The 23567-nt window shown below is 44.9% G+C and overlaps 2 long non-coding RNA genes across 3 annotated transcripts in view; one reads left to right on the top strand and one right to left on the bottom strand.

Annotated features, from left to right (window-relative positions):
* The window catches only part of LOC148119900 (uncharacterized), a 43539-nt gene that overhangs the window by 8876 nt on the left and 11096 nt on the right, over positions 1 to 23567 (bottom strand). The window contains exon 2 of the long non-coding RNA XR_015734899.1: positions 4140 to 4263. This is a non-coding gene — a long non-coding RNA (uncharacterized LOC148119900). The remainder of the gene's footprint in view (positions 1 to 4139; positions 4264 to 23567) is intronic.
* On the top strand, positions 13068 to 17605 carry LOC146892072 (uncharacterized). 2 transcript variants are annotated; one of them, XR_015005183.2, is made up of 3 exons: positions 13068 to 13230; positions 17162 to 17345; positions 17449 to 17605. It is a non-coding gene; the product is annotated as an uncharacterized LOC146892072 (long non-coding RNA). The 2 variants fall into 2 exon arrangements; XR_015734944.1 differs by having other exon boundaries at positions 17162 to 17605.

Genomic DNA, 23567 nt, shown 5'->3' with positions numbered 1-23567 from the left:
TGCTAATTAACTGAAAAGCCACACATTGATTTTCTTTGAGCAGTTCTAAGGATCAAATATCAATGAATGGACCTGGCTAGGCCTAATTTACTAATGGATTTTTAACTTACATAGAGGGGAAGAAAAGCTGCAAGGGAGAGGCAATTTTCCATTTGCCAGAAGACAGGAAGAATTTTTATTTTCCTACTGCTTTGGAAATTTTCCATATTTCAAGAAAATGTATGTTTATATCAAACCTTATGTGTTTCCTTTAATTACCATACGAAAGGTCTAATGGAAAATCTCAATCTTTAAAGCATGACTTTAAGTCATTAATATGGAAGAGTCAGGAACTGCATACCAAAGAGATCACAGTTTGCTGAAATCACACATTAAAATTAAGATCTATTCTCTCAAGGTTCAGAGCAATATAACATATCAAAAGATGTTCATATGCTTACAAAATGTGTTATGTACTTCAAAGAATGGAAAAAGATTATTCCTTACAACAACCTACTATAGCATCGTGCTATGTGCTGAGCCCCCAAAAGACTTGACATATCTTCACTCCCGGGGCTCTGGTGTAATAGAGGCAGCTACTGTGAACTTCCTCAGTGAGTAACAGTGGAGGGAAGGCTGGATCTCTGAACTTCATCCTAAAAATGCTGTCACGCTCCCAGCCATCATCCTAACTGCTAGACTGGTTCCCAGGCAGGCTTGCTGCAGCACAATGTGTAGGGTTGCAGAGAGTAAAATTACCAGCTACAGCAATACAGCAGAAGTCCCTGTCAACATTGCTAGCACGTCTTTCATATCATGCCCTGAACATCCTCCCTAGCTCAGGAGGACACAGGTGATCGCTTGTGAGCTTAAAATGTCCTCTCAACATGCTTCCTCGGGCTCCAACAAGATCATCCTGGCACTTTGTCAGACCAACCCTAGTTGAGGGCAAGTTCTGTCCCTTCCTGTGTCAGAGACTACCATGATTTGCCAAAATTTATTTCCTTATTTTCCCTGTTCATTTCCTTTCCTTCTTAGCTGTTGCATGGCCAGGTGAATGACTTCCAAACAGTAGGGTACGGGAGAAATCAATGTACACTCACTTCCTAGTGTGCCCTGGATAGCAACAAAAGCCACATAACAAAGATGCCTAAGGTTTTGTCAGGTTGAGCCCCTAAACAAGGAGGACATGGAGCAAGTCTTTTTATCCCTTGCTATACCCCGACCCTACTCAGGCCCATAGTCATCATCCACCAACTGAACTTTACAGAAAATATAAACTATTGTGTTAATCCACCAAAACTGAGGTATTTCTTTATTATAGCTAGAGGCATATTTCCTGAAAGAGAAAAAGGGAAGAAGGAGGAGGAAGAGGAAGAGGGAAAGAAGAAGAAGAGAAGAAGAAGGAGGAGGAGGAGGAGGAGGAGGAGGAGGAAGAGGAGGAGGAGGAGGAGGAAGAGGAGGAGGAGGAGGAGGAAGGAAGCAGCAAAGCAGCTCTGGTTTGAAAGTGTAATGTTTCCCATAGGAAGATCATGTGCTGTTTTGAGAGGTCGTGAGGCCTCTAGGTAGAACCAGAGCCTTACTGGAAGAAGTGGGTCATTTGAGCAAAGCCTTGAGGTTTATAGTCCTGCCCACAGGGCTGTAATTTGTAATTTCCCTTACTGTGTGATTGTTTCCTAGTGAGGGACACACAATAATAGTCTCTGGTGAAATCTGCCACCACCTCAGGCAGGGCCCCAGTTGCCATGTCTCCCCCACTAAGGTGGGCTGCATTGCCTCAAGTCACAAGCCAGAATTACCCCTTGTTTCTTAGTTGCTTCTAGGTAGGGATTTGGTCACAGCAATGAGAAAGCAAATTACTCAGCAGCAAAGTTTGAGATTCTTCACCATCAGGCCTTCCTCCAGTGCATGTGGGAAAGGCCTTGGCAATGAGTTCACATAATTGTGTGCATTTATTAAGATTTACAGAAGGGAACCATTTGAATGACCAGTGGCTAAGACCTCTGTTCTGTCCTCTTTGATTTCTCCTCCTCAGTGAGTCACCTCATCACCATGGTGTGGCAATGGTGAGGGGTATTTGGGGAGAAATCTAATTAAGGGAAGTTTGCTCAAGCTTTAATGGTTCAAAATGGTTTTTTTCTTTGACAATTAAGTCATTTATTTCTGTCTTAGTTAGGGTTACTATGGCTATGATGAAACACCATGCCCAAAACAACTTGGGGAAAAAAGGTTTATTTGGCATGATTATCTATATCACAGTTCATCACTAAAAAGTGTCAGGATAGGAACTCAAGCAAGGCAGGAACCTGGAGGCAGGAGCTGATGCAGAGGCCATGAAGGAGTGCTGCTTGCTGTGGGATAACACTCTTGTGCGCTGTAAAGATTTGTCGCTCATATTGGTTTAATAAAACACTGATTGGCCAGTAGTCAGGCAGGAAGTATAGGCAAGGCAATCAGACTAGGAGAATTCAGGAAAAAGGAAAGGCAGAGATGCAGTCACCAGTCAGATGTAGAGGAAGCAGGATGAGAAAACCCTACTGAGAAAAGGTACCAAGCCACGTGGCTAAACATAGATAAGAATTATGGGTTAATTTAAGTTGTAAGAGGCAGTTAGTAATAAGCCTGAGCAATAGGCCAAACAGTTTATAATTTATAAAAGCTTCTGGGTGTATCTTTTGAACTGAACAGCTGTGGGACCGGGTGGGACAGAAGCTTCCATCTACAGCTACTTACTGGCTTGCTCCACATTATTTGCTCAGCCTACTTTACTATAGAACCTAGGACTACCAGCCCAGGGTTGGCTCAACCCACAAATGACTGGGCCCTCCCACATCAATCACTAACTGAGAAAATGCTCTACAGGCTTGCCTACAGCCAGGTCTTAGTGGAAGCATTTTCTCAGCTGGGGCTCCCTCTTCTCTGATGACTCTAGCTTGAGTCAAGTTGGCATAAAACCAGTCATGACGGCTGACCCCTTGTCAGCTTGACCCACAAACACACCATTGCTAACCTTCAATCTTCCCTTTCTTATTCATCCCCAAGATCACGCGTTAATAAAGTCATCAAAGTATAAGACATTTTAAAACCTTAAAACGTCCCACAGCCTTATGAGATAAAATATTTTAAAAGTTGTCTCTTTAAAAATCCACAGAATCAAATAACCTGGGCTCATAGGGGCCCACAGAGACTGAACCGACAACCAGGGAGTCTGCACGGGGCTCACTTAGGTGTTCTGCATAGATGTGACAGTTGTGTGGCTTGGTCTTCTTGTGGGACTCCTAACAGTGGGAGCAGGGGCTGTCTCTGACTCTTTTGCCTACTTTTGGAACCTTTTTCCTCTTCCTGGGACACCTTGCCCAGCCTTAATACAAGGGAGGTGCCTGGTCTTATGACAACTTGATAGGCCATGCTTTGTGGACTCCTATGTGAGGCCTGCCCCTTCCTAAACAGAGACAGAGGAGGAGTGGATTGGGAAGGGATAGGTTTGGGGTGAAGAGGGAGGGAGGAGAAATTATGGTCTGTATATAATATAAATTAAAATATTAATAAAAATGAATAAAATAAAATCCAAAGTCTTCATAAAACTCCAAAAATCTCTCTTTTCTTAAGTTTAAAATCTCTCGACTGTGGGCTTCTCTAAAATCAAAGAAATATTTTATTACTTGAAGATGGAAGAACCAGGGCACAGTTACAAGCTGAACAAAACCAAACCAAACTCCAACTGTATAAATAACTCAGTGTCCAACATCTGAGAGTCACTCACAATCTGGGCTCCTCCAAAGGTCTGGGTCACTTCTCCACTCTGCCCTCTGCAGCACACACAGCTTGCCGTCTAGGCTCCAGCTGCGTACACTCCCCTGCTGCTGCTGTTCTTGGTGGTCATCCGTGGTACTGGCATCTCTTGCTGACCATGGGCTGCCCTTTTACCAATAGCCTCTTCTGGGCTCTCTTCACAGGGCCAAGCCCCCGCTTCTCTGGATGGCGCCTTCAATCCTAAGCCTTCAGCTGCTGCCGAGGCTGCACCATCACCAATGGCCTCTCCTGGCCTCTCACAGTGCCAAACCTCTTCATGACTCCTTCGTGCCTTAAAAATCGGTACCACCTGGGTGACTCTTACACTACCAAGTTCAGCTGCCAGCGTGAGGTACAACCCTGCTTACCTCAGAACACAGCCTGTGTGCGCTGGCTCCGAGGAGACATTTCCAGAAGATTTTACCTTGACGATGCAGGTTTCTTCTTAATCACTGCTAGTTTCTTAGCTCCAGCTGACCAGCATCTATTGTTCTAGAAAAAAATCAAGGTTTTAGTGATCCTGATTCTTCTGAATCATAGCTGATAATTTTTAAGTAACACTCAAAGCTCCCTCGAGAACTCCCCAAGTCAGCCAGGTCCCCATTTCTCTGCGTTTCTCTCAACAGCTTGTCTCCCAAGCTCCCACAGAAGAGCTCACCGAGCTTGGAACACCCAATGGCTTTGCTCGTTCAACGTTCCAAAGTCCTTCCGTAATCCCGCAAAAACAACATGGTTAGGTCTACCGCAGCAATGCCCCACTAACCTCAGACCAGTTTCTGTCATAGTCAGGGTTACTGTCACTGTGACGAAACGCCATCACTAAAAGCTACTTGAGGAAGAAAATGTTTGTCTTAATCTTCTCCTTCACAGTCCATCACTGAAAAAAGGCAGGGCAGGAACTCAAGCAGGGCAGGAACCTGAAGGCAGGAGCTGATGCAGAGGCCACAGAGGAGGGCTGCTTACTAGCTTGCTCCTCATGACTTGCTCAGCCTGCTTTCTTACCACACCCCAGCACCACCAGCCCAGAGACGGCCCCACCCATAATGGGCTGGGCCCTCCCACATCAATCACTAATTTAGAAAATGCCCTACAGGCTTGTCTGTTTACAGCCTAATCTTAAGGCAATATTTTCCCAATTGTGGTTCCCTCCTCTCTGGTGACTCTGGGGGACATAAAACTATCTAGTATACTATCTATTCCAGAACAAAAATGGAACGCAGGGATTCTTCTCCTGTGCTTTGGGCCAGCTCCCCTGAGTTTCTGGCAGGAGAAGGAAGACTCAGGCTTTAACATCACAGACCTGTGGAGCCTGGTACCCCAGGCTTGAAATGCACATGAGCATCTGTGAGAACCCCTTCCAAAATGCCCCATCAAAACAAGAAATTATCTCATTTTGAAGTGTGTAATATAAGCATACCACACACCTTTCTGTCTACAGGAATCTCTCCGAATTTTTCAGAAATCCTGTAGGATTTTCTGCACAAAATTTAAGGATACCAAAGACTACATTGCTTATATTGTTTCTTTCCTTTTATGCATCCTTGTTATCAATCATTGAAGATTAATTTTGAGTCACTACCTGAGAAAGGTCAAACTGTATTTTATTTTCTCACCGAGAAAGCAGTATTATGAAATCCCTAATGAACAAAAAGGTGGATCTAAGATAAGCCAAGGAAAGTTTTGTTTGTTTTTTTTAAAAAGCACAAAAGGATGAGCCAGATAATAAAACTACACATTTTATCTTTACAGCATTTGTCCTCCTGCTAAGAATGCAACTCCAGGGCTGGAGAGCCCAGTGGCTAAGAGTACTCGCTGCTCTTGCAGGCGACCCTGCTTTGGTTCCCAGCACCCATACTCGTGGTGACTCACAAGCACGTGTAACTCCAGTTCCAGGGGATCCAGCATCCTCTTCAGACCTGCATGAGCATCAGACACACATGCAGTGCATTTCCACAGGTGCAGGCAAAGCACACATACACATAAAATAAAAGTAAATCTTTCTTGAAAGAATGTGATTCATTGTGACTTATTTTTATTACTCTAAATAGTCCCCTTCTTTTCTATTCTTTTCTCTTCTTTTCCTTTCTGTTTGAGATAGGGTCTCACTGTTTATCTTTGGCTGTCCAGGAACTCACTCTTTAGACCAGGCTGGCCTCTAATTTACAAAAATCTGTCTGCCTCTGCCTCCTAAGCATGGTGATTAAAGGTGCGCGCCACAATGCACTGCTAAATAGTACTTTTCTTCTTTATTGTTATATTTGGAAGCCTGCAGTCTTCTCTCTCTCTCTCTCTCTCTCTCTCTTTCTCTCTCTCTCTCTCTCTCTCCTTCCTTCCTTCCTTCCAGAATCCCTGTCTTAGTTACGAGTCTATTGGTGTGCTAAATTAACCAGGAAGCAGCTTGTGGGAGAAGGGGCTTTTGTGACTTAAAGCTAAAGGTGATTGGAGACCATCACAGCATGGCAGCAGGCAGAGAAGGTGCGGTGTCAGGAGTAGGAAACTGACCTGCCCTGTCGCATCTGTACTGGAGAATCCGAGATGCGAAAGTAGGCTCAGGCTGTAAAGCTTCAAGGCTCACTAAAGAGAGGGACCTCCTCCAGCAAGGTTACACCGACTAAAGGTTCCGCATCCTCCCTAAACAGCAGGACCGGCTGGGGGCCGCACTCTCAAACCTGCGCATCTCTGGGCAGTATTTCACATTCAAATCAGAACAATTTCCAGTATTTCATAATGTTTAAGTACCACTAACCCTGCACCTACCTACCATGAGTATGCTACGCTATACACATAAATAATCATGTTGGGGAGGTGAGTGCGCATGCCTTTAATCCCAGCACTCAGGAGGCAGAAGCAAGCAGATCTCTGTGAGTTCAAGACCAGCCTGGACCACAAAAGCTAGTTTCAGGACAGGTTCCAAAGCTACAGAGAAACCCTGTCTTGAAAACAAAACAAAAAAACAAAAACAAACAAACAAGAAAAAATTAAGTGTGATGTTGCTAGAATCTCATTTGATCCTGGGGTCATATAAGAAAGGTTATATCTTAGATAAGAGAACCAGAGAACACCAATGTCCCAGGGCCAAACAGCCTACAAATCATAAATACACTGAAATCCAAGCCTTCTGTCTCCAAAGTCTGTGCTCTTGCCCCTGAGTTCTTTGTGCCCTCTCAGTCCCTTGAGATAGGGAGTGCTGTCCAAGAAAGACTTAGCAAGATGCTGAATCTCACACGAGCGTGCATGCAGGGCCTTTCAGGAGACCCAGAGCTATATTTTTAAACAAGAAGAAAGGGTGGACAGCCTCCACCATAACAAGCATGAAATGTGTTATTTTTTCCTTAACCACATAATTCTCCATTCAGAGGGAAGCAGGCAGACCAGACAAATACATCAAATTGATGTCATTAGGGCAGACCTTAATTCAATATGACCTCTCATGTTTATAAGGGAAGGGGCACAGAAATATAGAGGTGGAACAGCATGGTGGACCTCACAGTGAGAGACATCTGGAACACATCAGGCCATATCATGGCATGAGACATCCGCCAACAAGAGCTGTGGAAAGGTATGGACCAACCCAAGGGAGAGGAGCGTCTTGTAGTCCGTGAAGCAGGAAGGGTAAAGTCATCCTAGATCCTTGACATCAGATATAGAGATTGTGTTAGTTAGGATTACTATGGCCCTGATGAAACATCAGGATGAAAAATAGCTTGTGGAAGAAAGGGTTTATTCAGTTTATGCTTCCACATCCCTGGTCATCATCAAAAGCAGTGAGGGCAGGAACTCAAACAGGGCAGGAATCTAGAGGCAGGAGTTGATGCAGAGGCCATGAAGGGTGCCTCTTACTGGCTTGCTCCACTTGGTTTGCTCACCATGCTTTCTTATAGGACCCAGGACCATCAGCCCGGGGATGGCACCACCAAAAATGTGCGAGACCCTCCCCCATCAATCACTAATTAAGAAATTGTCCTATCGGCTTGTCTGCAGACTGATCTTATAAGGAATTTTCTCAACTGCAGCTCCTTCCTTTCAGATAATTCTAGCTTGGGTCAAGTTGATACAAAACTAGCCAGCACAGAGCTACAGGATTTGGAGTTTGCCCTGCTGGGTTTTGGTCTTGCTTTGGTACAGTACTTTCCCCACTATGCCCCCAGAATGGTAATGTGTATTCTGTGCTACTACTGTATGTTGGAAGTGTTCAGTTGGAGTGTCCAGCTCACCCCTGTGCTAGCTGGAAAACCCCATCTGCCCTACTTGCCCCAACTACACACACACAAAATATATATATATATATATATATATATATATATATATATATATATATATATATATATGAACAAGAGAATAGCACACAAGTGCCTGCCCCTGCCCAGGATCCTAGCTTTTAGCAATACTTGGGAACAGTCCTGGCTCCTGGCTGACAGCCCTGTCAACAACCCTTGCCTAAGGTCTATAAAATCTCCCTGTCTTGGCTCAGGGGTGTGACTTCTCTGGCCTCTTTCTCTGAGGCCAATGAATCCATCTGGGAGTTACTTTGTTCTCAATAGGCCTGTTGCTATACTTGTAATTTGACTTGATCCAAATAGGGAAACTTATTATCTAGGAAAAAATATATCAGGAAATATGTAATTTGTAAAATAAAGATTAAAAAGTCCTTATTTTATGAGGTTACAGTTAAGAGATTGCCTCAAGTCTCCTAAGAGACTTTGGACTTTTAAACAGTGCCGAGACTGTGAGAGACTTTGGAGACTTCTGCAGTGGGACTAGCTGCATTTTGCATTATGGTATGGCTACCAAGCTGTGGAGATCAGAAAGTGCAGTGTGGTGGTTTGAATGAGAAAGCCCCCTAGGCTCATATATTTGAATATTTGATCCCCAGTTGGTGGAACTCTTTGAGATGGATTGGGAGATGTGGCCTCACTGGAGGAAGTGTGTTAATGAGGACAGCCTTTGAGGTTTCAAAAGACTCATGCCATTGCCAGTGATCTCTCTCTCTCCCCACCCTCTCTTCCCCTTGTCTTCCCCTCCCCCTCTCCCTCTCTCCTCCCCTCTCTCCCTCTCCCCCTCTCCCCCTCTCCCTCTCTCTCTATCCCCTCTCTCTCTTCCCCCTCTCTCTCCCTCCACTCCCCTCTCTCTCCTACTTCTATATCAAGATGTAAACTCTCAGCTGTTCTTGCCACTATGGCTTTGTTCTTCCATTGTTGACGCTCACCCTCTGAAACTGTAAGCCCTAAATTAAATATTTTCCTTCAAAAATTGCTTTTGTCATGATGTTTTATCATGATAGAAAAGTATCTAAGACATCATCAATGTATTATTAGTGTGTGTGTGTGCACGCGTTTGTGTGTGCGTGATGTATGTATGTGGCACATGCAATATGGCATATGTGTGAAGGTCAAGGAAAAACTATGTGGAGTGAATTGTCTCCTTCCACCTCTACATGTATCCCAGGAATTGAGATTAGGTTCCCAGGCTTATGAGACAAGCACATTTACCTACTGAGCCATCTCACTGGCCCTTCCCCTTTTAAAAGCCTATTTAATCACTAGATGTTGGCAGGTTGGCAGAGGTTGCTTGTTCATTTTCCAGCCGCCCAGATCCAAATAATCACACAGAAACAATATTAATTGTAACACTGCTTAGCCTACTAGTTTAGTTTTCTTATTAACTAGCTCTTACATTTTAAATTAACCCATTTCTATTATTTTATGCATTGCCACAAGGCTCATGGTTTATCAGTAAGGTTCCAGCATCTGTCTCCTTCGGCAGTTACATGACATCTCCCTGACCCTGCCTCCTTTCTCCCAGCATTCAATTTAGTTTTCCCAACTAGCTCTATTCTGCCCTGCCACAGGCCAAAGCAGCTTCTTTATTAACCAGTGGTAATAAAACATATTCACAGGATACAGAGGTGTATCTCACACCAACTAGAGAGCCTTCTTGAAGTCTCCTTTTGACTCCTTTTCCTTCCCAGACCCTTGCTTGACTCCAGTATATTCCTTGCCCAAATAGATGGAGAACCATTTCACACAAAACAGTAATTGTTTGGCTGCTGACAGTACAGGTTAATTCATACTAATGAACCTCTATTTTCTTCATCAGAAAATCAGTTCATCTTCCGGCCCTGCAAGTAGAGGTAATACCTACCACTTAACTTCTGCAAACTTCTGTTAAGGACTTACACCCAAGCTACTCTTTCCCAGAGTTACTTTAAGATTTACCCAAAGTTCTGTTTCTGTTTCAAATGTACTCATGTGTTTGTTGGTCTGTGGGGGCCCTGGGTTCCCGTCAAACCCTCCACTCCCTCCTCACTTTAGCTCAAGCTGTAGGACGTTCTCCCCATAGTGACCTGTTCTCCCCTCACAACCGGGTCTCCTGTGGGCTTGGCCGTCTTCTGCCTCCCTCTGCAATGTTCCTGAGAAGAGGACAAGTCTCTGTTCTGCCAAACATCAGAGACACACAGTCTCCTCCGCAGAGTCATCTCTAGGTCATTGTCATGAAATCCCGGGTTCTGCTCAAGTGAATGTGACAGCCAGGGAGTGCCTGGGGTCAACTCCCTGGGGTGCCTGCAAGTGTCTCTTCAAGGACAGAGACAGAGCTGGCAGTAAGGGTCCTGCAGATGACTGCTCCCTACTCCACAGCCTGCAATCGCCCCCTCTCCACAGACAGTGCCTGAAGGGGTCATAGCCCTCCCTTCACTTCAGAATACAGACCCTTCCAGTTCCCAGGAGAATGCTGGGGCTGAAGTTCAGTGCGAGTCTCCTTCAAGTTCATTGCCCTGTCTTCTCTCCCTGCAGACCCTCATGGTCTGAGGGCAGCAGGGCAAGGTCTGACTAGTACATTTGAGTCATGTGACCTTCTAAAGATGCTAATGAGAACGAGAGGGCCCCAGGAAGCATCACACTGCTGACATGACTGAAGATAAGCCGGACCCTGTGCCGCGAGACACAGCATATTTATCAGGCCGTTTCCCACACATGCTGGGTCTCCTTGAAAGTGTAGCAAGCACACAGGCACCTGGGCATCAGGAATCATGCGGTTTAATCATACGAACGACGGTTTCAAGTTTCTTCTGGTCCCTGATCTGTTGCTGCAAGTTGTCTGGGTGGATGAAAATCTGGGGTTTCTCCAGAATCTTCTCTGGGGATAAATAGGAGCAGAATGACGACCTTCGACTTCTCATTGTCCTAAAAGCTTCCCTCCCACTTTGCCCATTTCGGCCCCTCTCCCGCTCGGACCTCATGCCGCTGCCTCATGCAGTCTGTAGGCAATTTGGAGATCAACCCAGCCTCCTCATTTTGCAAGCAAGGAAACTGATGCCCAGAGAGATGACTTGAGCTAGCTGCCTGAGGTCACACCTCTAGAGAAGGTTCCTGTACACTGTTCTACAGACCACCGTGACTCACCCAACCACCCTGCTCTACATTCCCTCGGCACCAGACAGTCCCCTAGGCTCGGACCTCACTGGGCTCTCAGTGGTGTGAGGAAGTCATCTAGGCATATTGTATATGTGAACAAAAAGCAAATGCATGTTGAGGCTGGAGCGATGGCTCAGTGGTTAAGGGCTCTCACTGTTCCTGGAGATGAGAGTTCTGCTCCCAGCAGCCACAGTGGGCAGCTCACAATCACCTGCAACTCCAGCTCTAAGAGCTCCAACAACATCCTCTTCTGGATTCTGTGGGAACCTACGGGCACATGTTTACACACACATACTCACATACATACATATGAACACACACATGAAGCCCAAATACATAAAAATAAATTCTAAAATAGAACCTTGTACCTGCTAAATTCTCCCCTGTACCCTCAGATTCCCAAACCATGTGAGGCCCAGGAACTGCTGTGGACTCAGTACTACAGATTGAGGTACTGTGGACTAAGTACTATGGACTGAGTACCGTGGGCTGAGGTACCATGGGCTGAAGTACGGTGGATTGAGGTACTGTAAACTGAGGTACTGTGGGCTGAGGTACTGTGGATTGAACACAGGCTTTCCCACATGTTAGGCAAATGATCTCCTGGGTATGTACCACACCAACCTCATTAAGTCACATAGACTGACATTAAACCCACTCTGTAGCCCAAACTGGCTTTGAACCTCTGGTCTCCCTGGAGTAGATGGGATTGCAGGCCTGTGCCACTGGTGCCACTTCAAGTTCTAGTTTTGACACTTGCTAATTACACATCCTTCCTAAAGTTATCTTGCTTCTTCTATGCCCACTAGGCCATTTACAGTGAGACAGTAATAGCTGTGCCCACTTCCTTAAGTTGCCATTAATACATATGTGAACACAGCCCTCCAACACCTGCAGGACACATAGCATGTAAGAGGTATGTGTGGGAATGTGTGCATGTGTCTGTGTGTGTGTATCTGTTGTATGCATGAGTCTATGTCTGTGTCCATCTGTGGGTGTGTGTATGCGTCTGTGTGTCTGTGTCTGTGAGTCTGTACGGGTGTGCCAAAATGGGCAGTCATCCACCCACTGATGGGTACCTCTCGCTGTTATGAATGGCGCCACAGTCAACACGGTGTGTAGGAATCTCTGTGTTTTGCAGCACATCTTTAAAGGAATGCATTTCTGCTGGATGAAGCTTTCCCGATGCTGTATTTCCCTTCCTTCTCCGCTCCTCTTCACACAATATTCAATTTGTGGCAAAAGTGCAATTGGCAATGGAAAGAATGCAGGCAAATAAGTTTAGCAAATTAGAGCAGAGGACGGGGGAGGAGAGAGGAAAGGTGTGGGATGAAGGGATGACGCTAAAGGAAGACAGGCTCTGACAATCTCGCCGTCGGTTCTGCTGTTCCCAGGCCATCCTGCTGTCTTCACAGAGATGGTTTTGCTTCTCCCAGGAGCTGTTTTTTTGTCCGATCTCCATCTCCGGCCAAGGACTGAATACCACAACACATAGACAAGGCATGCCAGAACTCGAGGGTTCCCCATCCTGGAAACAAATCTAAAGCTGTTGCATCCTGTGCTAAAAGCACAGAACAACAAAATACTGCCCAGTGCGTGCCTCTCATTCTGTCCAGGCCACTGGATGCAGCTTCAGCCAACTCCAAATTCACTTTTTGTCCAAAGAATCAATACACCTATTGAGAGGGTACCCAGGAATGGCCTCTCCTCTGCTCTTCTCTGGGGCTACCAGGCAGAAAGCCCAGCGGGCTCTGTTTTGTTAGCTGATCTCCAGGCCTGGGAGGATGAGGCCGCATGGGGTGCATTCAGTACTCTTGGCTTGGCTTCCTTGTCCCCAGCCACAATAGTGTCCCCTTTATTAAGCTTCCACCTGGGTGCAGTGCTACACTGAGCACCAAGAGGAGCGGCATAAAGCGAGGAGGGTAGAGGCACAGTGGGATCTCCGAACAGCATTGCCTGCTAATCCTGCGTGGATGAAAGACTAACCCCCAGGTGCCGCCTTCCCACGGGCTTGCTTTCTGAAGCGAGCTGTTGCTTAGAGCTGGAGGTAAGCAGTTTGCGCTCCCTGGTCCCTCGAGGATGCAAAGTTAACATTTCTTTGTTAGCACCAACTTGTTAGTTGTTTGCTGGTTGGCCTTGTGAGTAAATGCTCCCTTTTCTCTGGCAGCATCTCCCCTCTGCCTTCTCTTCTCTCTAGCATCACCCCTTAATCATTGTCAGTACTAAGGCCATCTTTGTGCAACATGAACATCCATATACAAGTTTTGATAAGTATGCTTAAAGCTGTTCCTCTTCTTTACAAAAATATACCTACACTGTATACCTTTGCTTTAACCTTAAGAGTTGGAGCCTAATGGTAGGTAATTAGGTCATAGAAGCTCCTCCTTTCTGATGGGGTCTATCAGAAGGTCTATCTTTGGTGAGACTAATTTAGGCTTTAAAAGAACACAGCTTGTTGGAAAAGAGCTAATGTGATCCCGCATCTCAGTCTCTGGCTTTTTGCTACATGATTGCTTTTGTACAGGCTACCGTCATTGTGATTCCAGTTGAGCACAAGGCCCTCACAAGAGCCAGGGAGATGCCTGCACCGTGGTGATGAGTCTTTAGAGCCGTAGAGAATGAGGTGTTCATTTACCTTTCATTAATTTCGGGTATTTATTACAACACAAGACGGGCCCACACACTGACTAGGCATGTTCACTTCTCTGCCTGCTGCTTTAACAAAAGAATTCCACTATCTTTTTTCCCAGAAAACATTTTAAGCCTCGCATTGCAAATTCTGGGAAATAAAATTTTACATTTATCTATTTACTTACTAACGGATTTACACTGAAGGGAGGCACACGCATGCCACAGCAGTTCCTTTGGGGAAATCATAAGATAACATTAGGGAGTTCGATTCTTCCACTATTTGGATCAAGGATCAAATCATGCTTGGTCACAAGCACCTTTACCCACTGATCCATCTTGCTGGCCCAAGGCAGATTCTTAACTGAATTAACATAAACAAATCATTACTCTAGCTTGGATTTCCCAACTAATTATTTAATAAGCATATTCTTCATTTCCTGGTTCTTATGCCCAGACTGGCTCCAAACTCACTATGTAGCCACGGGTGACCTTAAAGTCCTGATCCTCCAAGGATGATGTTGAACTCCTGGCCCTCCCTTCTACCTTCACTTTCCAAGTTCTAGGAAAATATGTTTTTAATGACTTCAGTGAGTCATTTGACAATGTTGAGTGTTGATAAGTGACTTCTATTCTACAGTTGCATTTAACATGATGTGTGTGTGTGTGTGCGTGTGCATGCGTGCGTGTGTTTAACCTCAAAGCTTTTCGATCCTTGATCAACAATCTGTCATTTTTTTTCCTTTTCCTTATATGGTCTTGCTACACTTTGGGCCAGTAATGGCTCCCCCAGACCCACGTCTTAAAATCTTGTCCACAGAAGATGCTACTGGGTTGTAATGGAACCTTTACGATCCATCACTGAAGGATATTGGAGCCTCAACCTCTTCCTTTGTGTTTCACCATGAGGGTCTGCTGGGAAGAGCTGCTCTATCATAGGCCCAAAGCAGCAGGACCAGCCATGCCTGGATTTCAATCTCCAAAACTGTAAACCAAGATAAAGCTTATCTCTACACAAGGTGGTCTTCTCAAGCCTTTGTTACAGGAATAGAAAGCTAAGACAAGTGTTTAACAAAAATATATGAACAAATATGTGAAAATTCCCAGTGATGGATGTATTAAATAGTTTCATGCTCACTACTTTCACACACACACACACACACACACACACACGCACGCACACGCACGCGCACACACACACACACACACACACAAAGATCTATATTCCTTGTGCCTCTGAGAGTTCAATTGCCGCAACAAATTCAATAATTCTGAGTTGAGAGAATTATATTAATCAAAACTCACGCCTTGACTTGATACTGTCTGTATTCAATGTGAAGTCTCTTAAACTATGGGGCCAGAAAGAGGGGTCGGGGTAAAGGCACTTGCTGTCAAGCCTGACAGCCTGAGTTCAAATCCCAGACCCCGCCTGAGGGAGGACCCCACTAGCTGTCCTCTCACACATACCTATACACTGTGGCATGTGAATGCATGCACACACATGTAAAATGAATATTCAAAGACAAAATAAATTCTACTCCACTGAACGATAGCCCTGGAGTTTAGGACAGTGATAGGGAGCCCAGGTTTCTTTTCTGTGTCTAGTATGTGTTAAGTTTGTATTAAGGCTAAAAATAGGTATGGCAGAAGGTTATCATTGACAAAGTTGTGACCTTCTTAATAGAAGAAACAACAGCTGTCTTCATTCTACTGCTGTGAAGAGACACCATGACCAAGGCTGGGGCCTCTCTTAGAGATTGAGACTCAGTCTTTCATCTTCATGACAGAGAGCATGGAGGCATGCAGACAGGTGCTGGAGCAGTATCTGAGAACTTTACAGGGTTGAGAGAGAGGAGAGAGAGAGGAGAGAGAGACAGACAGACAGACAGACAGACAGACAGAGAGACAGAGAGAGACAGAGAGAGAGAGAGAGAGCCTGGGCCTGTCATGGACTTTTGAAACCTCAAAGCCTTCCCCTAGTGACACACTTTCTCTAACAAGGCCACACCTTCTAACTCTTCTAATCCTATCAAACAGTTCCATTCCCTGGTGACTAAGTGTTCAGATATATGAACCTGTGGCCACCACTCTTACTCAAACCAGTGGGTGCACTTTATGGCAAACCAGTAGGTATAGCAGCTGCATTAACTGTAAGCCTTTTGAATGGCACCACGTCATTTTAATGACACTCATGTTTAAGTTTTCAAGAAGTTCATCTCATCCCCCCCAAGCTCACATGAATAAACACTGCCTTGCCAATCTGTGTCTTCCTTCTAATCTAGAAGATTCCACTGTAAGGTTTCCATGAGGTGTTTCTCTGACTCAGACTTGAGTTCTTTTAGTGATGAAAAACTGGCGACCTCAGAGGTTAATACAGTTTTAATGATCTAGTATTTATCTCTTACGCCCTTTCCTGATGGCTAAGATGAATACGCAATCTTCTTTCTATGTAAAGGAGTATATGCATAGTCCCAAGGGGCAGTATTTCTCCTTAATGTTGAAAGCCTTTCAACAAGCAGGTTTAAAGCTATGTTATAATCATATCTCCAAAGTCCAGATTACAAGGCCCTGGTCCATATACATCAACCAGCTCACAGACACACTGAAGGCTGTAGCTGTCTCTCTGTGTGGCTTCTCCAGTTTGAGCTGCTGTTCTTTGATGAACACAGCCCTCGAGCGCTGTGATTTGGTCTTCCTCTTCCTGTGTCTGTATTTTCCCGCTGAGTCATTTTCTTTCTCCATAGTTTGTTCTTCCTCCTTTCATTTTTGAACTTTTTAGGCAAGTACAATCATCATTTTTAATTCACAAGCTTAATGAATAAATTTCATGGAGTCTGATCTTAATACATCCGTGAAGCTTTTTTCATGACATTAAGAAATCCAAACTTGAACGAGTAAAGCGTAAAGTCGTATATTTGTACTTTCCTATAACTGTATAAAGAAACTACAGAACTACACCCCAAAAAAGGAAGCAACAAAGCGAACTGAAGGAGGTAGAGTAAGGCAGTGTGAGCAGAATGGGTGTGCGGGCTCATTAAGGTCTTCGTAGCTGGCTATAGTGGCGTGCAAATGTGATGTGTTCAAATATACTGCGTTCAAACAGACATTAAATATTAAATTAATTCTGTACTGAGCAACCACACTGAATCCTCCATCTGTGGGGATGAGACACCCAAAAGAAACTAACGCACCACCTCGCATAAATGAATCTACATCATTTTCAGAATTCAGAGTTGAAGCAGGAGAGTGACCCGTGACTTCCTTGATACCACAACTTGCCAGTCTTCTGTTTTCTAGAATATGTCTGTAAAACGCATCCACATAGACTGTATCATCCTATCCGTCGACAGGTGTGAAGAGAGTAGAAACCGACTCTCCCTGTGCGAAGGGGATGTTCCACGTCAGCGCGTCCTGGTCCTCTAGCCTGGCAGCCTCTCATATCAGATTTGGATTTGCCTATGATGTCGTTTGAAGGTGCATGTTCCCCCAGAGACTCGTGTGCCTGGCACTAGTGCTTCTGATTGTGTGGAACCTGTAAGAAGGGGAACATCACTGGAGGAAGTGGATCACTGGAGGTGGGCTTTGAGCTTCTGAATCTGGGCCTCACTTCCCGTTCACTCCTGCTTCCTGACTGCAGATGCAGTGTGACCAGCCAGCCTCCTGCCTGCCAGCATGCCTTGCCACCATGGCAGGAAGATCCCCTTCAACTGTATGCAGAATAAGCCCTTCCTTAAGTCGCTTCTGTCAGGTTTATTAAATAACGTGACCAGTAAGTAATACACCAAATTCCACAATCATGTGAGTCCCTAATATCTATCTCTCTCTCTCTCTCTCTCTCTCTCTCTCTCTCTCTCTCTCTCTCTCTCTCTCTCTCTTTCTCTCTTTCTGTGTGTGTGTGTGTGTGTGTGTGTGTGTGTGTGTGTGTGTGTTTGGGTCTCTTTATACACACACACACACGTTTGACTCTATAACACACCATACAATTTGATATATTACTTTAACAACCCACAATTCTGAGCCAGTTGTCTATTAAGTACTGTGCTAATTGCTGATGACATGAAGTTGATAAAGACCAAACTATCTTGTTGGGGTTTTGTTGATGTGAAGAGACACTATGACCACAACATCTCCTACAAAGGAAAGCATTTAATTAGGGCTGACTGTAAGCTGTAAGCTCAGAGGTTTAGTCCTTTATCATCGTGGTAAGAAACATGGCAGCACACAGGCAGACACGGTGCTAGAGAAGAAGCTAAGAGTTCTACATCTTGATCCATATGTAGCAGGAAAAAACTGTCACAACAGGAATGACTTGAGTAACTGAAACCTCAAAGCCCACCCCCAGTGACACACTTCCTCCAACAGGGCCACACCTACTCCAACAAGATCATACCTCCTAACAGTGCAATTCCCTATGGGCCTTTGGGAGTAATTTTTATTCAAGCCACCACATTCCACTCCCTGGCCCCCATAGGCTTGTAGCAATATCAATTCAAAATGCATTCAGTCCAACTTCAAAAGCCCCCATAGTATATAACAACTTCAAACTTGCTTAAAAGTTCAAAGTTCAGTCTCTTCTGAGATTCTTGCAATCTCTTAACGGTAATTCCCAAAGAAAGATCAGAAACAAGTCAGGCAAACTCCAAACTCTGCATCTCCGTGTCTGATATCCAAAATGCTCTTCAGATCTCCAAGTCCTTTCATCTTTGTGGACTACAGCACACTTCTCTCTCTTGGACTGGTTCTATTTCCTGTTAGCAGCTCTCCTTGGCAGGTATTCAATGACTCTGGCATCTCCAACATTTTGGGGTCTCCAAAGCAATCCAGGCTTCACTTTCACAACTTCACACAATGGCCTCCCAGGGCCACCATGTAGTGACACCCCTGAGCAGCTTTCCTGAGCTATGAAGGGAGATTCCATAATCCCTTTCTTCTATTCTTTTTTTTCTTTATGGTACCTGGAGGGACAGCCGTGGGCACTGGGAACCAAAGTCTTATATTTTTGGTTGTGAGCCTAGCCTTTAACGGCTGAGCCATCCCTCCAGGCCCCTTTCTTCTATTCTTGATTCTAAAGCCAGAACTATGTGATCAAGGCAGCTAATTTCTGCAGCTTGAACATAGCTGGAACATGGTTGAAACATGGCTCCCTCATTCAAACACATCTTCACCAGCTTTTTGTTTTCCATGGTTGTCTTCACTACCTAAGCTGTTCTGACACTCTATAGACCTGACTGGCCTTAAATTTAGAGATCTGCATACCTCTGCCTCCAGAGTGCTGAGATTAAAGATGTGCACCCATATATGGCTCTAAATTTTTCTTTAATTCCTTTCCACAAGTTGGAAGCTTAGCTGGGTGGGGTCTTACTCTGAGGTCCCCACTCCCTTTATTCCATCTACCACCAGGCTTTTCTTTAATCTGTTTATCTCCATGAACACGGGATTTAGATCTATTGTAATTCTTGATGCCCCTTTTCACCTTGAACTATCCTTTGTGCATTTTTCCTTGCTCAGCTCACGCCTTTTCCTTGTAGATCTTCATAAGAGGGAACACTAAGAGTCACATGACAGAGTCTATACTAGGCTGTTTTGAAATTTCTTCTTTTGAATTAATTCTGCCATTAATTCAAAACTCTTCAATTTAGCCTCAGTCAGACTGTTTGGACAAAGGTAAAAGGCAGCCACATTTTAATCAAAATATTACAAGAATGGTCGTTATGTCATATACAAATATTCTTCTACTCTGAAACCTCTTGAGCTAGACCCTCACAGTTCAAATCCCCCTCAGCACCACTGTCTTCCATGCTCCTACTAGGATGGCCCATTAAGCAGCACTTAAAACATTCAACTGCTTTTCTAATCCACAATCCCATTGTCCACATTCGTCCAGATAAAAGCATGGTCGAACCATCACAGCAATACCCCAGTCCCTGGTACAAACTTCTGTCTGAGTTAGGGTTTCTATTGCTGTGAAGAGACACCATGACTACAGCAGCTCTTAAAAAGGAAAACGTTACATTGGAGCTGGCTTACAGTTCAGAGGTTTAGTCCTTTACCATCGTGGTAGGAAACATGGTGGCACACAGCAGACATGGTGCTGGAGAAGGGGCTAAGACTTCTACATCTTGATCCATATGCAGCAGGAAGAGACGGCCACACTGGGCATGACTTAAGCATCTTGAAACCTCAAAGCCCGCTCCCAGTGACACACTTCCTCTAAGAAGGTCACACCTCCTAGTAGTGCAATTCTCTGTGGGCCCTTGGGGGCCATTTTTATTCTAACCACCACAACAAGGCCCCTGCCACAGAGAACCTATGAGCCCAGCAATAGACATGGAAGTCAGCAAATAAGTCAACAAAGCCACCCCAGAAGGACGAGAGGTAGAAATAGGATTGCTGCTTAGAGCAAGGACTGCAGTGTCCTGTAATGTCCTGGACCCCTGCTGCAGACCCCATTTACCTGCTCCCTCCTCCTGCCTGTAGCCTGACAGCTGCCCAAGGTCACTGTGTGGGTTAATGCTGGGGCCCACCTGCTGTGTTGAGTTCACCACCGAAGAGCTCTCCACAAACACCGAGCAGGAACAAAATGAGTAACATGAATAAAACGGTCTTTTCCTGGTGTTTTGATTTTCTTTCAAAGCCAGTGAAACCTTCTGGTAACTTTCATCCCCTTGTATTTATGGACATTCAGTTCAAACAAATCAATGCAATGTTTGTAAACTCCGCTCGACAGATAGGGTATTTAAAAACTGTCACTAGGATGGCTCATTGATTTTTTTTGAATAGAGATAAATGGCATGCTTATTCGTTATTCATGTGTTAATTTGTTAAAATTTTGAAATTTAAAGAACTATCAGTTTTCCTTTGCTATAATCTTCTATAAACTGACATGCCCAATGGCCTGTAGAATATACACACAATTTAATGCACTTTTAGATTATTAAGTGATTGTTTTAGATTATTAAGGTATTGTTATTGTTGTGCGTATATGCGTAAGTGTTCATGCCCACTGTGGTGGTTTGAAAGGAAATGGCCCCACAGTGAGTGGCAGTGTTAGGAGGCGTGGTTTTGTTTGAGTGGGTGTGGCCTTGTGGGAGGAATGCGCCACTGTGGGAGTGGGCACTGTTAGGAGGCGTGGCTTTGTTTGAGTGGGTGTGGCCTTGTGGGAGAAATGTGCCACTGTGGGAGTGGGCTTGGAAGCTTCTATGCTCACATTATACCCAGTGACACAGTTGCTTCTACGGCCTGCAGATCAAAATGTAGAACTCTCAGTTCCTCTTCCAGCATCACGTCTGCCTGCCTACTGCCATGAAGATAACAGATTAAACATCTGAAACTGTAAGCCACCCCCAAATGTCGTGACTCAGCCAGGCTCTCTTCACGCTCCCTCTGGCCCGCAGGTGGGTCGGCTGAGGATACATGAAACCCTGGGCTCAGGAACCAGGTCTCTTTACAACAGCCCCGCATTCCATATGCCTGAACGCCAACCTCTACACACACCAGCAGCGTCGGTGGTGAGTTTTCCCCTTCCAGGCCCCCAACCACAGCCTTCACGACTACGGTTGAGCCCTTCGCTGACATTCATCTCTGGTTGCTTCCCATAGCTAAAATGTAATCAGACAAACCATGGTAGTGCACCTGGGCTAGCACCTGTGCAGTGCATTCAATTTGGGGACTGCAGTCCCTCAGATTTTTCTCTTTCTTTTTCTTTTCTTTTCTTTTCTTTTCTTTTGGACCACTCATAAGTGGTCCCGCCGTGAGAGACTGCTCAGAGTGGCTCTAGCCTCTCTGTCTTCCAAGTCGCCCAGACTGGACCCAGTCAGGCTTCGACCCTCCTCCTGTAGAGCAGAGACGTTTTCCTATAGGCTTTGCAGTATCACTGTTTCATTAACACCCGCCTACAGAGAGAGGATGCTCTTCTACAGGCCTTGCGGTGTTTGTTCACTGTTTTCGCGAGTTTTCACGTTTTCAGCTATGGCATAAACCCTCAAACTACAGCCATCCGCCTGTGAATGCTCTGCCAGTGTCCCGCTGGCTCTGCTTGTCCTCAAACTCTCCCTGCCACAGCTACCACTGGTCCCGTGGAAACCGACAAGATTAGTCGGATCCACAAGAAGCTGTTTTCAATTCCAGCTTTTGCTCCCTGCCATGGCTTATGGCATGGCGGCTCAGCCACAGAGCGGATCACACCTCCAGTCTCTCTTGCTATTATGTTTAAAACTCCCTCAAAAAAAAAAAAAAAAAAAACCGTGGCTTTTCCATACAATGTGATCGCTGCCATCCTAACTGACAGCCAGGTCAGGTGACCAAGTCCCACCATCATTACTGAGGTATACCCTGCCTGGTCCCCCAGTTTACTTATGTTTTTGTCTCTAAATTCCTCTGCTGACTGTTAACATGTGTGATTTATGCAGTGGCATGCCTTTCGTAGGGCCCACCAAAAGCATCCACTTCACTCAATTCCTGTTTAGTATGTGTGTGTGTGTGTGTGTGTGTGTGTGTGTGCATGCAAACATGTAACTTAAATGCACCTATTTACTGTTAAATGTTATAACTGTCTGTTCATTGTATCTCATTCCAGACTACAAAGCAGCAAGTCTCATGTTCTAAATTGGTTTGTACTTTTAAGTCTCTTAATCCGACCCTGCTTTACCTGTTAAGTTGACAGCCAGTACAGTCAAGCTCAGACCCAGCTCTCCAGGCAGATTCTGTACTGCAGTTATCACTCACTTATACCCAGTAAACAGCCCTCAACTGCTCAGAGATCTGGGAAATATGGCATTTAAATATTTAATCATTAAAAAACTTTTCATAATAAAAAGAGACAGGTTGGCTCCTAGCAGCAGCACTCTGCTTCCTCCAAAGAAGACAGACAACAAATGGGCACAGAACAACATCCATCCGCAATTCACTTCAACTGCCAAGCACTGACCACTGGATAAAACTGCCTTTCTTCTAAACTGAAGATCACCAGACAGTGGACAGAATCACTGGAATCGACAGCCTAGCTGCTCAGGTCAAGGTAGGCTTGTCTTCCTACAGATTTCTTAGCCCACAGGATCTTCTGGAGACTGCAGGCCATGCACTAGATAGCAAAAGAAAAGTACGACCCTCAGTGACCATGGAGGAACCTAAAAATGGGGCTCTTGGTGCCAACCAAGTAAGTTCTCTGTTGCTTTTTAATCAATAACTCAAGTAAAATCTTATCCTTCTCATAGATCTCTGATGCAGTTTGACAGCTGAGAGCTTTTGTTGTTTAAAAGGACAGCCTCATCAAACAAATATCAATAAGATATTCTCTCTCACACTGCCTTTCATAGTCTTAAAAACACTTTTCATTATGCAAAAATATCTGTCACAGTCATTCTTCTGCTGTTTAAAACTTATGTTTTCACAAACCCAAAAAATTCTTGTGAGTTCCAGGGAGCCAAATTGAAGGATTCACCTTAACCAGGTCAGATACACCCCCTCTCAATTCTCTGGTATTAAAAATTTTCTCTTCCTAAACTTAACTTTGTCATCTGTTCTGCCAATACCTTAAACAGTGTCTTAAGAGACACTAAACATTTCCATACCACAAAGTCCAGGCAGTAGCAAAGAGACCACCACCCCAGGATGTGACCAGCCCTCAGCTTTCTCAAGTCCCCCCCACACCCTGCAAGACAATGCCCGCAAATCAGCAGGTAGCAGTCTTGAGAATCCTCTGCCCCAATTCCTTTGACCTGTTGTGACTAACCTCTGCCTTTTTATTATAAAAAAAGA

Source organism: Myodes glareolus, chromosome 14 (genome assembly GCF_982192425.1).
Source record: "Myodes glareolus chromosome 14, mMyoGla1.1, whole genome shotgun sequence".
Classification (NCBI taxonomy): Eukaryota; Metazoa; Chordata; class Mammalia; order Rodentia; family Cricetidae; genus Myodes; species Myodes glareolus.
Note: the sequence above shows the minus strand (reverse complement) of the source record. Positions and strands in the feature narration are given on the sequence as shown.